The 14,940-nt window shown below is 38.0% G+C and overlaps 1 protein-coding gene across 2 annotated transcripts in view; it reads right to left on the bottom strand.

The window, feature by feature from the left end:
- The window catches only part of LOC107090620 (histone H2A-like), a 665,777-nt gene that overhangs the window by 40,881 nt on the left and 609,956 nt on the right, over positions 1-14,940 (bottom strand). The window lies entirely within an intron of this gene.

Consider the following 14,940-nt stretch of genomic DNA (forward strand, 5'->3'; position numbering starts at 1 on the left):
TTTGCAGTTTCAATTACCAGGCCTTAAATCAGTTTGAACAAATTCAGACAATCTGCCTAATCACAGTTTGTCAAGTGTAGTTTATGCTATAAAAGTTTGAATTAAAATTCTAATTGATTCAATTGATTCATTGATTAATTGAATCAAATTTGATTTATTAGCAAAAGACAAATTCAATTGCATCAAACTGAGCTGAAGGGGGTTAAAATATCAAATTCTTTAATAAGTTACAATGAATAAAAGTTGATGTAATAAATAAGTGCATAAATTAAATTGGACGGTGTGAATCTGGCTCTTTATCATATTAAATTGGTCAGTATTTAACAGGATTTTAGATTAAATCTGTGAGTATTTTTAAGGATAATACTCTTTATTGTGAACTGAAACAAAAAAACTGTAATGAAGACAAGTTAATCAACTGTGATTAAAGATTTAGCCTGATTGCTCCTCCAGGGGTCAAATAATTGCGCTCTTAATTAACTTTTTATGGAATAAAAGAATCAGTAATTGGAGTCATTTCTTAGAAGATGGTCGGTGTTCCTCAATTTTTGCTCTTTTTTTATGTCTCAGGGGGACTTTTTAAGCTGATTGGCATCAAATCTGTTAATGCCTACATTTTATTGTAATTATTTCTCCTTTACATGAAAGCAAAAGATCTGTGGTGCAGTTTTAGTGACAGGAACTTTGTCAACTGGGTCGTCTAAAACATGCAAAAATCTGGAAATCTGTTAGAACCTGAACATTCTACACAGAAACATCAGGTCAAAGTTCAACCTGTTGGTTTTGCTTTAACTGGACTCTGCTCATCACATCTCAATCTGTTCTCAGTCTCTGTCTCCTGATTGGCTCAAAGCCTCCGTTTCTGTAAATATCTTTTCTGCTGTTGAAAATTTTTCACTAAGGAGTCAAACTATAATCACACCTGTCTGAGGAACCCCTCAGGAATGCTGACATGCTTTACAAAGAGGTTACTGTCTCAGCCTTCAAATCTAACAGACACTCATCTGTGACTGACTTCTTTTTTTTATTATTCCTGAATATCCTGCAGAGGAGGAAACTACTAACAGACCATCAATGCTGTAAAAACCAAACCACCCATTTTATATAACTAAATAATTATCTGAATATGAAGGAAATGTTCATTAAAGATACTTCAGTTTTGCTGCTTTTACTTGATAGAGGATAATATAGTGGGCTTATATATCCGAGAAAACAACACAACCTTCACAGAAGAGCTGGAATATATAGATACATATGAAATGAAACATATTTTAATAGGCGTAAAATCTTAATATCATGTTATATGATTAAAAACAGGAATACTCAATTTTTAAATCATGTGTTAGGCCGTTAAATTAGGATTAGGATTAGAACCCAGAGGGAAATTAAGATGAATGCAAAAGATTTCACTGCAAAAATACACGTTGTTAATAAAAAGAAAAAAACAATAAACATGTGTTGCATTTCGAAATGATTCAGGTGTATCAAAAAGTTTATTTAATTAAAAATAATAAAACCAAAAACATCCTGATTGAGTTCCTGTAGCTGTTCCTGTAGCTGTTAAATTAGCTACAAATTAACTAAAATAAAAATAAAAAATATAAATAATAAATTAATAAATACCGCCTTTTTTTACAGTAATAAAAAAAATCTATTATTATTTCAATTGGCTAAAAATAATACACATTTATATGTTTTACGTCTCCCCCAAATATGGAACAAAATAGTGAATAAATAAATAAATACAACTATTTCCTGTCGCAAACTTAAAGCTTAGGTATTCGGGTTTCCATATAATGTCGACTTTAAATTGTCAAATAAAGAAAACCTATGTAGAATAAAAACTGGAAATAATGAAGAGAACACGGAAATATTAAAGGTTATTAGAGAAACACTGAGCGGCTGGTGAGCGGAGCTTCCATGCTTTCTATAGACTCCGGATATTAGACTGTGTTTGTATAGAACCGCTTCAAATAGATCTAGTTAGAGCTGCTGAGAGATGAACCTGTGCAGATCTTACCTGTCTGCCTCCAGCCGTCACCCCGCTGCGCTCACACACTGACACGCTGCTTCCTCACCGGCGCCTCCCTGACTCCGTCCAGAGGGGCGGAGCTTAGCCGTTCAACAGGTTTATGAATGAAACTAGCGCTGATTCTTCTGCTTTTGTTTTGTTTTTTTGTCCTGTTTTTCCAATAAAGCTCTGGGAATAGATATTCCAGAGCTAGATGTCAGCACAACAGCTTTGCTTTCACAAGCAGACCAGTAGCACTGTCACCATAAGGTTCTCCTTGATACTATATACAGCCTGCTTCCATACCTCCATGAGATGAGAGGAACACAAAACAGAAAACATTTGAATAAACTTTGAATCAATTTGACTGTATAATCTGACTATAAATTGCCTTTATGTGTTATGCATTGGCGCTATATAAATAAACTGAACAGAAATCGTTTTCAGCCATTTACAGATAGCCTGTTGGCTATAGCAGGTAATGATGGAAGTCGGGCAGATCTAATCCTTTTAAGAAAAACTCGGTAAGGGAAGACTCCAAAGATTTGAACAGGTCTGGAGATGTTTTCCCTGGAATCATAAAAAAAAAATAGGTCATTTATTTTTGGCAAGACCATCATTTTTATTGAAGCAACCCTAGCTAATCAATGATAGGGATTTCCATCCAGCAACATCATCTTCCACTTGTTAAATAGAGGGATGTGGATTTGATTTTATAAAATCCACAAGTTTCAAAATTATGTTAATACCCAAACATTTTATATTCCCTAACTGAATGCTATTTTGGAGGCCTTTTGGAAACTACAATTAATAGGTAAGACTGTGTATTTTAACCCATTTATAGAGCAATCTGAGCTTCTTGAGGAAGAGTCTGCTAATCTAAGTTATTGCTATCCTGTGCCATGCAGCCCCAGTATCACACCATCATGCTGAGACACAGCACCCTATCAATCATAAACCTTGTGGACATTTGTGAGTAGATAAGCAGAGTCCAGTCTGTTTAATATCCCTCAGAAAAAGGAAGTATGAAATATTATGTGTTTCTGAGTGATGTGCTGATTGTTTGCACGTTTTTTTGTGTTTGTTTTGCTACCTTTCTCTCCCTGTAAATGTTGCAGCAAGTCTTTTTTCTTTAACATATTATCTTCTCCTCTCCCTTTAAACATTTTTGCTAACTTTGCTGTCTTTTTTTTTTTCCATTTCATTGAAGTAATCCCAAAATAAGGCCTTGAAGTAATTCTGAGACTGGACCTTAAACCAAGTATGGGCCTGCAGCCCTGCTGATGTTTATCCTCCTCAGCTCACCACTTGGTGCAGCTGCAGGACGAGAGGCTGATGCTGCACCTCTGGCTAAAGGTGATGGTTAGACCTTTGAGTCATAACCGTGTTGAAGGTGGAGTTGGGTCAGAGCTGAATTATTGATCACTGCGATTCCAGTCCGTGATCATCTTAATAAAATCAGCATCTTCATCACAAGCATAAGGAGTAAAACTTAATGTATGTTTGAGCAGCCTCTATAAACCTTTGAATTTATAAACAAATGATGTAGCTGCGAGGACAGTTTGTTATTTTGATTAATTGATCTGAAGGTGGTATAATCTTAATTATAATAATATTTCTTTCTAGGCCTAAAATGTTACTATCCAGAAGGCCTTTTAGGCTACACAAACTATCCTATTTTTTCTTTGACCTTCAGTAGCAAAGGCTGTACAATCTATGAGAAACTATCTACTTCAGCAGAGAAATGTTGCAGCTCTAATCAGCTGCTTATTTATGACTGAATATCTTTTTTTTTACTTGAGCAGAATTCTCACACAATGTTTTTATATCTCCTCATGTATGTAGGGCTAAATTAGTTACTGCTTGCTTAACGAAAATAGATCCCAATAAATCAAGTTAAAATCATTTAAAAGGAATATTTTAGTAAACCTCTTGGTTCAGTTTAAAGACTTCAAGATTAACAATGTACAGAGTTGGGGATTAATTACACTTCACTTACCATTTGAGGTGTTATTTATAAAGTTAGAATAGTTTATATTGTGTATAATGACTAAGATATTTTGTCAGTAAAAAGAGAAGTTTGTTGCTGGACCCAAAATGCAGAGGCTGAAATGATTTCGTGCAGATTTATTGCAGCCAAAGTATAAGTCCAAAATTAAACAACCAAGGAACATGGGAACCAGAAGAGAGATTATTCAGCAAATACAAACAGCAGAGGGAACATATATATACACTGAGGAGGAGACTAAAAGGACAAAGACTGGAGTGATGATCTGAATGGGAACAAGTGAGCAGAGAAAAAACTAGAAGAAATCCAATGGGAAGGAAGGCAACACTAGGGGGCAATGGAGAGTAACTGGAAAATATAACCTAAAGATAACTGTAAACTATGAATGACAAAAAGGAGACTAAGGACTGCTGAATAGGTTATAACAAAAAAATTACAATAAATAGGAAGAGTAAGACTAAGAAATATTTCATAAAAGATATAACTCTTAACAGTAAAAACATAACATAAATTCAAGCCTAACTAAAAACCCAACAAAAAAAACAAAAATGACAGATCATAACATATCTACCATCAATCAAGTTTTTTTTTTTTTTTAATAAGCTGTCTACAGATGGAAACAGCATACAACAATGTTTATATCTGTTGATAGCACCTGGTGGAAAAATTTTTTCAGATTTAAAAAACAGCATCAGAACAAAGTTTGCTGTATACGGAAGATGATTAAGGCCACTGAAAACAAAAAAAGCTCATTGTAAAGTTTTAAATTTCATTTCAGTTTAATATGAGCAAAAAAAGTCAGTATTCTGACTTTAATCTCAGAAATCTGAGTTTGATCCCAGATTTCTGACTTCCTCTTCCGTAGGTGTATATAATTTAAATGTTGATGATGTGTTTATTTAACAGTCACAGTATGTGACAAGGCACCTTTAATGTGACTTCTCTCTGCATAGCCTTCTATGACATGTGGCAGTAAATGTTATAAACATTAATAGAGGTATATACAGTGGAGATGGTGGGCCAGTGGTTAGGGCATAGAGCTTGGAGTCCTGAGGCCCCACTCCCACAGACTGCCACTCTGGGTCTCTGAGCACCCTTAACCCCACATTGCTCCCTGGGCGCCACACAATGGCAGCCCACTGCTGTCCAAGGGGATGGGTTAAATGCAGAGCTAAATTTCTCCAGTTTGAGATCAATAAAGTTAATTAATTATATAAAAAGAATATATTGTCACCTCAGGTAGTTAATGTTATGTAATTATTTTACTATTAGTTTTACGTAGACTTTTTTTTTTTATTTAGAAAGATTTTTTTCCTCCTCAATTGTAGTTGTCCACATTACTTTCATTGGTATAATTGCTTTATTTCAATCTTTAAAACATCAGAATCTGATCATAAATTTATAACCTTTGAAATGACAAATCAGATGTTATGGTATCAAGTACTTGAGTCTTTTAAAGAATCCTTCTTCACTCTTAGTTTAGTAATTTCTTGGGATGGATACCTTTTGTTGTTTTGTGAGTAAAATTAATTTAAGGTAGTTTTATTCTTGACTGCAGTACTTTGACACTTTATCCAGCTCAGTTTATGTACGGTAGATAAAAATGACAGCAGAAACCTGAAATAGCCTTCAGTTTAAAAGGCTGTGGCGACATCTGCTGGCTGAATTACCACACTGCAGAAAAAGAGCAGGTTATAGTTTATATGTTGCAAAGACACCGAGCTCTAGATTTAAATGACTACCGGTAGTTTAGTATTTAATAACAAAACAGTTTGTTTTCATACAGCTGATAATTTTTAATAACTAAGTTTAACTTGATCTAAACCCCAAATTTGACGTTGCTAAGGAGATTAAAGGAGATTTAAAAAAAAATATGTGGAAATCTTTATTATTTGAAGATAAGCCAAGTCCCAGCAAGTTCTTACACAAGATGGTGTAAATGTAGTGGTAGAATACAGTGGATATGTTCATTTTATTGGTCACTTACAGTAGGAGATTGATTGATGCTCATCATGTTGGAGAAACAACCAGTGACAATGCTTTATGACAGTTATTGAGGTTCTAAATGTCCTGGAAAAAAAAAATAGTGCATGGGCTAAAAAGCTTTAGGGCTATGCAAAAGTATTTTTCACACATTTTGAATTTTATCTCACTAGAATGTTTGAGATCAATATTTTTTTTAACCCGAGTAAAAACGGGATATTTCTGGATGATAATTCTTTGGATTAAGGGGACAGTTTATCAACACCCACCGGTAGATCAGGAAACAAGTGGGGGTGGGGTAGGGGGGTGTAATTGAAATTTTCGACAAAGCATCTCAATAACACCAAGATAGAACTGCAGATGAATAGGACCTGTTTGGGAACACAAAGTTTGGTAAAACCAATAAAGCCTAAACCAATAATGTCTCATTATAAAGAACGGAGGTGCATAGATAGGACAGAAGAAACATACCCATTTCAGAGGCTTTGTGACTCTAGAGAACCTCAGGGAGAATCATTATCAGAAGGTTCTTAAAGAGCTTTAACTGATCTTAAAGGGGTCATAGAACGCAAAAAAGAGTTTACATTGTCATAAATGAATAACGACAGTTCCATTGGTGAAATGGAAGAGAAGTTCAAACCCCATCAACGCCTCCTTTCCCCCTAAAATCTCACAAATCTAAACTTCCAACATAACACAGGCAAATCAAAATGCCCTGAAAGCCTCAAAATGACGTAAACTTGGGGATGTTGCCTTATTTGGTTCTGGCCTGTACTTTACCAGCCCACTGGTTCACTGGCCTAAGTGTGTGTTGGGGAGGGGAATGCTTCAGCAGACAGCCTTGAGCCGTCCGTCCTCAGCCGGAGGAGGGGCGGGGTGAAAGCTCTGGGTCGCCTGTGTCCAGGCTACCATCAGGTTCGGGTTCGGTCGCTTCATTCCCCGCTGGCTCCCTGCCCCCGTCCACCAGGGTTCCCAGACCAGAGCTGACGGCTCAGTTCAATTGCCCCAAGTGTTTTGACTACGTGCTGCGCTGTAGTCGACGAAAATCCCATTTTGAAATTCCCTCCGGACATTTTTTTAGGTATGAAAAGTAGGACATGTCTGGGAAAAAGAGGACGTCTGGTCACTCTACCATATCAACAATTTCAATGTTTCAGTGAGTAAGTGCTTGTTGCTATGAGGCGTCTTTGCTCAGCAGCATCGCTCGTGGTAAGCCAACCAATCAGCGCACAGCTCATCTAAATATTCATGAGCATTCCATAAAAGGAAGAAAACCTGTCATTTAATTTGTGGGGTTTTTAACCAGGCTTGCATTAGGGCTCATAGAACAGCTAATATGCCATTTTCAGCCCAACCAATGTTACACATCCTATTCAGAGACCTTAAGAACAAGAACCAAATACCCTATAGAATCATTCTATGACCCCTTTAATAAGATGGCAGTAAGGGCGGATTTGCTTTCAGCAAGATCTCCTAAATGTGTCCAGGTGGGTACATCTCATACAAATCAGGTGACAGAAATTAATAATTAATTTCTTGGTTAACAAAGAACAGTAAATGAACAGTAAAGGTGATGGGTTAAATGCAGAGAATTCATTTCCTTGCTCTGTACTTGTCACAGTGGAATGACAATAAAGTTGAATTCCATTCCATAAATAAGAAGCGCACCTGAGCTACGTTTGTCAAGCCACAACCTTTCACTTTACTTTGAGTTGCAAAGTTAAAGAAAGAAATTAATATTCTGGAGTATCATCTGTCGCAGATATTAAAGTTTTTCCTTTTTTTAATTTGTGCTCCCATTAAAGAACACCGACAGCACTGTAGCTGTCTGTAAGCCTCCGTGTCGTGCACTAAGGTAATAATGTTGGAGTAATTGCAGCTCTTGGGGCAGATCCGCGTGACTGACAGCTTATTTAATCAGACACGGTCAAGAAGATGAGGAGCACAGTTTAGAAACAGGAAGTTAATGAATCTGGAGGGATGAGTGACAGCTACAACAATACTCGTACACCCATCTGTCTCTGTGTACCTGAAATCCTTATTTAGTGGAACAACGCAAAGCTGATTCGCTGTCGCTTTTTCTTCCTGAGAGAAAGAATTACAACAAAAAAGTCTCAACTAACCTCAAAGCAAAGACTGAAATTTGTTGAAGCGAGACTAGAGATCAGATGTTAGTTGATAGTTTGGAGGAAAATAACAAAGAAGTATTTATTAAAAGTTGCTGAGAACTTTAAAAAAAAACATGAACATAAAGATACTTGCATGATCTACTACTTTCAGCCATACCGTGGTTCTAAGACTTCAAAATCTGTCTGAAATCATAAGGTTTAGTATTGCAGTTATTCTAGAGAAATTGATTTTGAGTCACTTTGAACTGTGTGGCTGTTTTAGAGTCTTCACTGGGGTACCAGTCAGCTGTAGGTCTCATTTAAATAAATGCTTCTGTAAAGCATATAGAAAAAATTAAGCACAAAAACAGGCAGAAAGTCACATGTTAAAAAGATAAAAGCCAATTTGGCTCAATTCCAAGGTGTGAAGGAACCCAGACTCCATTTAAGCTTATACTTCAGATCAAACTTTTAAAACCGAACGAGTTAAACAACATTTAAAAACTCTTTTTATTGTCCGGGTGGTGTTTACTGAAGGCGAAACCCATTACCATGACTTTGTCAGTAGGCAAACAGCCTTTGGTGATAATATCTTATCAACGCAGTTCAAGGATTTTCCCGATCCCTTGTTATATAAACACAAAACGGAGATGTTGCTGTGGAGGCGTTCAGCCCCAACAGAACTAACAAAGAGTAATAATACAACTGAGACAGATAAGTGACATTTAAATGCAGTTTAAAAACCTGTTTGGTGGGCAGGCTGGAGCTCAGAGGTCCAGGGATCGGTAGGGTTTGAGAGGAGCAGGCAGGCTGCTGGAAAATAGGCAGGCAGGTTGTGTGGAGGTTTACCAGTTCGTGATCCAGAGGGAGGAATGTAGGCAGTCTGGTCAGACAGATTCGGAGGTCCAGAGGTGGACAGAGTCAGAACAGAATCAGACAGGTAATAGAAGGCAGAACCAGGTAACAGACAGGCAGGCACACAAGATGAGGTAGGATTAGTGTTACTGGGTTTGTATCAGATAATCTGTCCCTAATGACTGGTCTGATGGTGGTTATATAGTTGGGGGAACAGGTGAAGCTGGTGAGCACTGATTGCAGAAAGGTTGGAGCCGAGCAGGTTTATGGAGTGAGTGAGCATCAGTGCCGAGATCATTACAAGACCAAGGGGGTCCTCTTCACTTTACCATGAATCAACTGTTAATACAACAGGCCTAAATTGTGTCAGGAAAGAGGCACTGGGTTCTTATCAAACAGAACACAAATTATCTATCTCACATTTACCAAAACACGTCTTGATGTTTTGCTGACTGGACCTTTTCAGTAGTTAATATCTACCATTATTTCAATCTTTTTGACAGTAATTGACTTGATCGTCTGCCTTTCTGCTAATAAAGTTCCATCAAATGCAAAATAAATAAATAAATGGCTACTCCAGAAATTTTGGAGGAAAGTCTGTGGACTTAATTCTTAAACCAACCATACCATGAACCATACCTTTTGCCCGGTGGGATTATATCCTAATTTCAGCGTGCGGGGGCCGGCCCTCCTTAAGTCATACCGGCCCAACCGGTCTAACACTGGTGGATGAGAAACTCAAACCGAGTCATAGGTGCTGTTTTTACAGTTTTTAAAAAAATAATGGCATCCTGCTACTGCAATATGGTACTCTTGGAAAAAAGAATATCAGACCTACATTCACACATGTCATGTCGTGGGCCATTTTCTTCTCCTGGGCCTTGATACATGTTAGCCTGGGTGCCAGTCCGAACTTAGTCCCGCCCACAAGGTTTGAGTTCGGGGAAGTTCGGTCTGGCTCTGCTCCATAGTAGCGCGAGTATTAAAGCCCACTGTCAGGCGATCCAATCAAATTGTCAGGGCGGGCTTTATACGATGATGGACAGATGATCAAGAGTAACGTTATCAACCACGTGACCAAAGCGCGCTTGGGTGACAACAACAATGGCTGCCGCTGGAGAGTTTGGGTGAGTAGATTCTGCTATTAGGTCTGTTCTAGAAGATATCGACAGCAAATTAATTTTAAAAGAGGAACAGAGAAACGCGATCAAGGCTCATCTTCTTATTCTAGGCGTGAAACTGCACGCTTTGATTTTTGTGGACAACAACTATGCCTCGCTTAACATACATCACGCACTCCGTTGCTCTTATTGGTTGTAGGTCTATCCAATTGAGTGCAGAGGCATTTTTTTCCTGGTTCGTTCAAAACACGCCCCATAATCACAGCTCTATGGAGCAGGATCAGACTCATATTCTGACTAGAATTGAGTCGGACTACGTCAGGCTAGATACATGTAACTCTCTTGCAGAAAATCCTGAGGTTCATCATCCTGCGATCCGTTTGCGATTCTAAATCAAACACCAGCAAACCCACCTCTGCATAGCAATAAAAATAGCTTGACCATGGCCTGGTCAAATTCTGCAGTTAAATCAATTCTACTTATTGTGCCACAACCTAACATAAGGCTTCAAAATCTTACAATGTAAATAAAACCAATCGACTATGCAACAAAAAAGCTCCATATGGATCAAAAACCCATTATGAGGTCTTTTAAGTCACGATCGAGTTTAGGAGGTTATTTCTTTATCACATGTATGGATAGGATAATGTATTTTTGCATTTATTCAAGTTATCTTTTCCTATTGATGTTTGCCAAAGTACTGAACATCATTTGCATAAAAAATAATATCACTTATATTTTAGCTTTTCTGTACTCTTAAGTGATATTGCAATTATTCCAGCCTCTACAGGTTTATCTACCTACACATGAGTAAAACATCTACAGCCCCCATTAAATATATTTAACAGCAATCTGTCATTCTTTAAGGGTTTGGCTGAAAAGGATATTGGATTTAACATTGTGAAAAAAAGATGTAAACGACCTGGATATTTGGTTCAGGTGTATTTTTTTGGAAAGGTTAGATCAATCACCATGGGAAAAAGCTAGTATACTTTTACATGCAGTGGTTTTTAGGAAAAACGTTGTTAATTCTCAGAAAAGAGTAGTTTACTTTGCACTGGAGCAAATATGCCAGCAGGCATGTGAGTCATTTTCTCTGAGTCATAGTGGGTCAAACCTGATCAGTCAGCTCGGACAGACATGGTGGATGATGGTGGCAAAAATGTAGGTAAAAAAATCTATGTTTTGCTTTAGAAGACCCAAAATAAAGAGTGAAGGTATTTTTAGGCAAGAATGTTCCTTTGTTAAACTCAAATATCTGCCCAGAAGGTAAGTTTCATGTAATTAAAAGATACCCGAGATACTGAAAACTGTTTGCCTGAGAACTGAGGAAGTCCTCAAAAGTACCCTGTAGTTACAGCTAATCTTTATGGTTGAGAATTTCATTTCGCAACAAGAGAAGGAATGCGTCTTGATTAATGGCTTGTCATCCTTTGTGTGAAAATGAATCATGGAAACAAGATGTCTGACCGTAGTAGACTTAAAAAAGCATTACAAGAACAATAACTTCAATTTACTTTTTGCAGAACCTCCCACAGAGTTTGAGCATTTTCCTGCCATGCCCATCAAATGTCTGCTACATATATCGTCTGATCGCTTATTGCAGGAGCAAAAGAATTTCATCTTATAGAGGTTCACTGCATCTGTCAAGAGTTGGTGTTGCTGAGTGGAAAACTAAGGAGCAAAGAGAAAACAGAAGGAAAGTTAATTCCAAGGAAAGACTTCAACTCCAAGATACAGACTATCATATTTCCATAATCTGCCTAATTCTGCAGTTTTCCGACGAGCCAGGCCTGTTCTCCACATTACCATAATCCATCCAGTCTGCAGTGACGTTAATCTGTCCGTTTGCATTCGTGAAATGCAACTAATACGCAAACTGCTTGTGTCTGTAGTTATTCTTGAATAGAGGTTTTAACATCAAAGGGGAAAATTGTTAACATTCAAACTAAGCTTTACCTGCAAAAAACATTAAAAAAAAACATAATAAACATGCAAAAACACAAATTTCCCTCAGTTTTTTCTTCAAAACCTTTTAAAATATTCATGATAAAGATTCGGAATCAGAAAGTAAAATGGCCAAGTTGTGTTTTAGACATACAAGGAATTTGCTTAGTGATAAGATGCTGTACACAGACAAGGAAAGCATACAAGACAAGCACACTGTTGACATTAACTCAGTTAAACTCAGAGATGTGGCCTGTGCGTATATGTTTGTTACCCAAAGAATTATTGGAAAAAGTGGAGCTTCTAAACACCAGACAGGAACCTGGGGAAGTCCCTTTGCTATCAACAGGAACATCTTACCTGTGAGCCACCTGCAGACGGTTTCAGGCATATTGTTCCAATAATATTCTCTCAAGGATTTGTCTCAGTTTTGACAGAAAATGAAGTGAATATATCTAGTGAATATATCACTGAGGTCAGGGGTAGCTGTAGTTCCTGTTTTCTTAGCTCAGCAGAAACAAGACTCTATCCCATCACACAGTAGATATTGTTGTATAAATATAATGAAATCATGTTACTTAAAATGATAAAATGGTAAATGCCTGCCTACTCTCTTAGCGCTTTTTCAAGTCAGGAGACTTGACCAAAGCGCTTTACACCACATTCAGTCATTCACCCATTCACACACACACACACACACTGATGGTGGCAAACTATATTGTAGCCACAGCTGCCCTGGGGCTCACTGACGGAAAGGAGGCTGCTGTACACTGGCGCCACCGGGCCCTCTGACCACCATCAGTAGACAATGCAGGTGAAGTGTCTTGCCCAAATGACACTAAAAGCTGCAGCTGGGGATCAAACCAACATCCCTTCAATTGCAGGGCAAACTCATTGCCACTGTTGCCCAACAAGCGACTGTCACCCAGTGACTAATGGCTGATTTATACTCAGAAACCATCTTGTCTGTGTGTGTTTGCTGCACCCCTTCCAAATTGTAGGTGACTGCAGACAGTGCCGCAGACAGGAGGCATCTGATTGGTCAAATCTACATCTGCTCTACACTGTGTATTTCCTGTTTGGTACCTTACCACTTTGTTTTGTTTGTATGACCGCGATTCAGGAAAAAGACTCGTAAAGATGGACCAGCTTCGTGTTCACACTGGGACCCTTTTTCCACCTGGATCCCCGCTCTTTTTCGCCCTCATGTCCCTCTGTTGTCGCACAAAATTGCCCCCACTGTCACAGTTCTGGTTCTGTTATGTTTTCTTTTGAGTTTTCAGTTTTAATTTGTTCCATGTTTTCTAGTTTTAGTGGTTTAGTTCTTATTTTGTTGTGTTTTCTGGTTATTTTCAGTTTTCAGGTTTTTATTTGTTGCCCTCTGCTGCCCTCTTGTGTTCTCCTTTTTCCCAAGCCCCTTTCCTGTTCTGCTCTGTTCACACCTGCTCCCAATCTTCTCGTTAGTCCTCTCTTTGTTTAAGTCTTCAATAAATACACTCTCTGTTCAGTTCCTCAGTGCTGGTTCCTCGTCTAACTTACTCCAACTCCGTCTCTCTGAGTCTTCCTCCTCCTGATAGTTTTCCCCCCTGATGTCTCCATGGTTTCTGGTTTGTTTGACTTTGTTTTCATGTTTTGAGTTTTGGATTCCTGCCTCAGTTTTTTGTTTTATCTTCATTAAATCATCAAGATAGTCACCTCTGGCTCCCTACCTCTGCATTTGAGTCATCACACCACAACCAAATCCTGACACCCACTTCCTCAATGCCTCGGCCGTATCTAGACCCACAGCTAGTTCGTTATTGCCCCTCTTGCGTTGTCGCATGGAACAACATAGCGCAGACCACGCTTCGAAATTGGCCATAAATAAAAAATATGTCATACCTCCGACATGCTTACAGCAACGCACTGTTGCAGGAGTATAACTGGCCCTTGACACTCCAGTCAGTTAAACAATATTACATTTTGGACAAAGATTAACTAAAAGGGTATTGGGAATCATTATTAGCAACATGTTGAATAAAAACATTAGGATACTAAATTGTAACTCATACGATCAGTATCAAGAAAAGCAAAATATCTATTTGTGTTCTTTTAAGCAAACATGCTAAAAGGAAAGAAATCTGCAAACACTGCACAATACCGCGGACTGATATTGATCACAGTTCTTGTAACATGTAGCTCCATGTACTTCATCTGAACTGTAGTGTGTGAAGTCATGTAAAACACACACACACTTAATAAAGTTCAGTTGACTGGGAAAAAACAACCTCTTCTAAACATAATCACCCTTCACATGTTCAGTATGTTTTTTGTGTGAACTGGATTTTCCTGCTTTGCGTTCATATATTCATCCTTTAATAACAGAAGAACATATTTTAGACTGTTGCTCCAAGGCAGCCCTGTGGCCATGAGATTGACTTAAATTCACTGGAAAAGTACAGAGTTGTGCAAACTGCTTTTTACTTTAAAAATAAAAAGTTTCCTTATACACATTCTGAAGTAATCATTAATTCCTAGGTTTCAGAGTTTTAGTTCAGAGGAAAGTTTAACTCATCCTGAACTAAGTTTTTCTTTTATTTTATGAGCATTAAAGTTTACCTCCTATTTATCATTTTTGCAAAGCGGTCAGTCACTTGACTGTGACTCAGCTTAGAAAGTTCTTCCTTTTCAACTGATAAAATAGCAAGATGATGGAGCCTGTCTTGTCCCATTGTGCACCTCAGCCAAGTGTGGATCCTTCTCAACACACTGAATGACCTTTCACAACTACAGCTGTTGACTGGGATTGTGGGGGAGATCTGGATGACCTGCGTTAGTGTGGGGAAGATGATGTTATCAAGCAAGTTGGAAACACACTGCATATCCTTGATGACTAGGCTTTCTTTTTCAACCAGGAAAAGCTTTCAA

Source organism: Cyprinodon variegatus, unplaced genomic scaffold (genome assembly GCF_000732505.1).
Source record: "Cyprinodon variegatus isolate N-32 unplaced genomic scaffold, C_variegatus-1.0 Scaffold303, whole genome shotgun sequence".
In the NCBI taxonomy this organism is placed as follows: domain Eukaryota; kingdom Metazoa; phylum Chordata; class Actinopteri; order Cyprinodontiformes; family Cyprinodontidae; genus Cyprinodon; species Cyprinodon variegatus.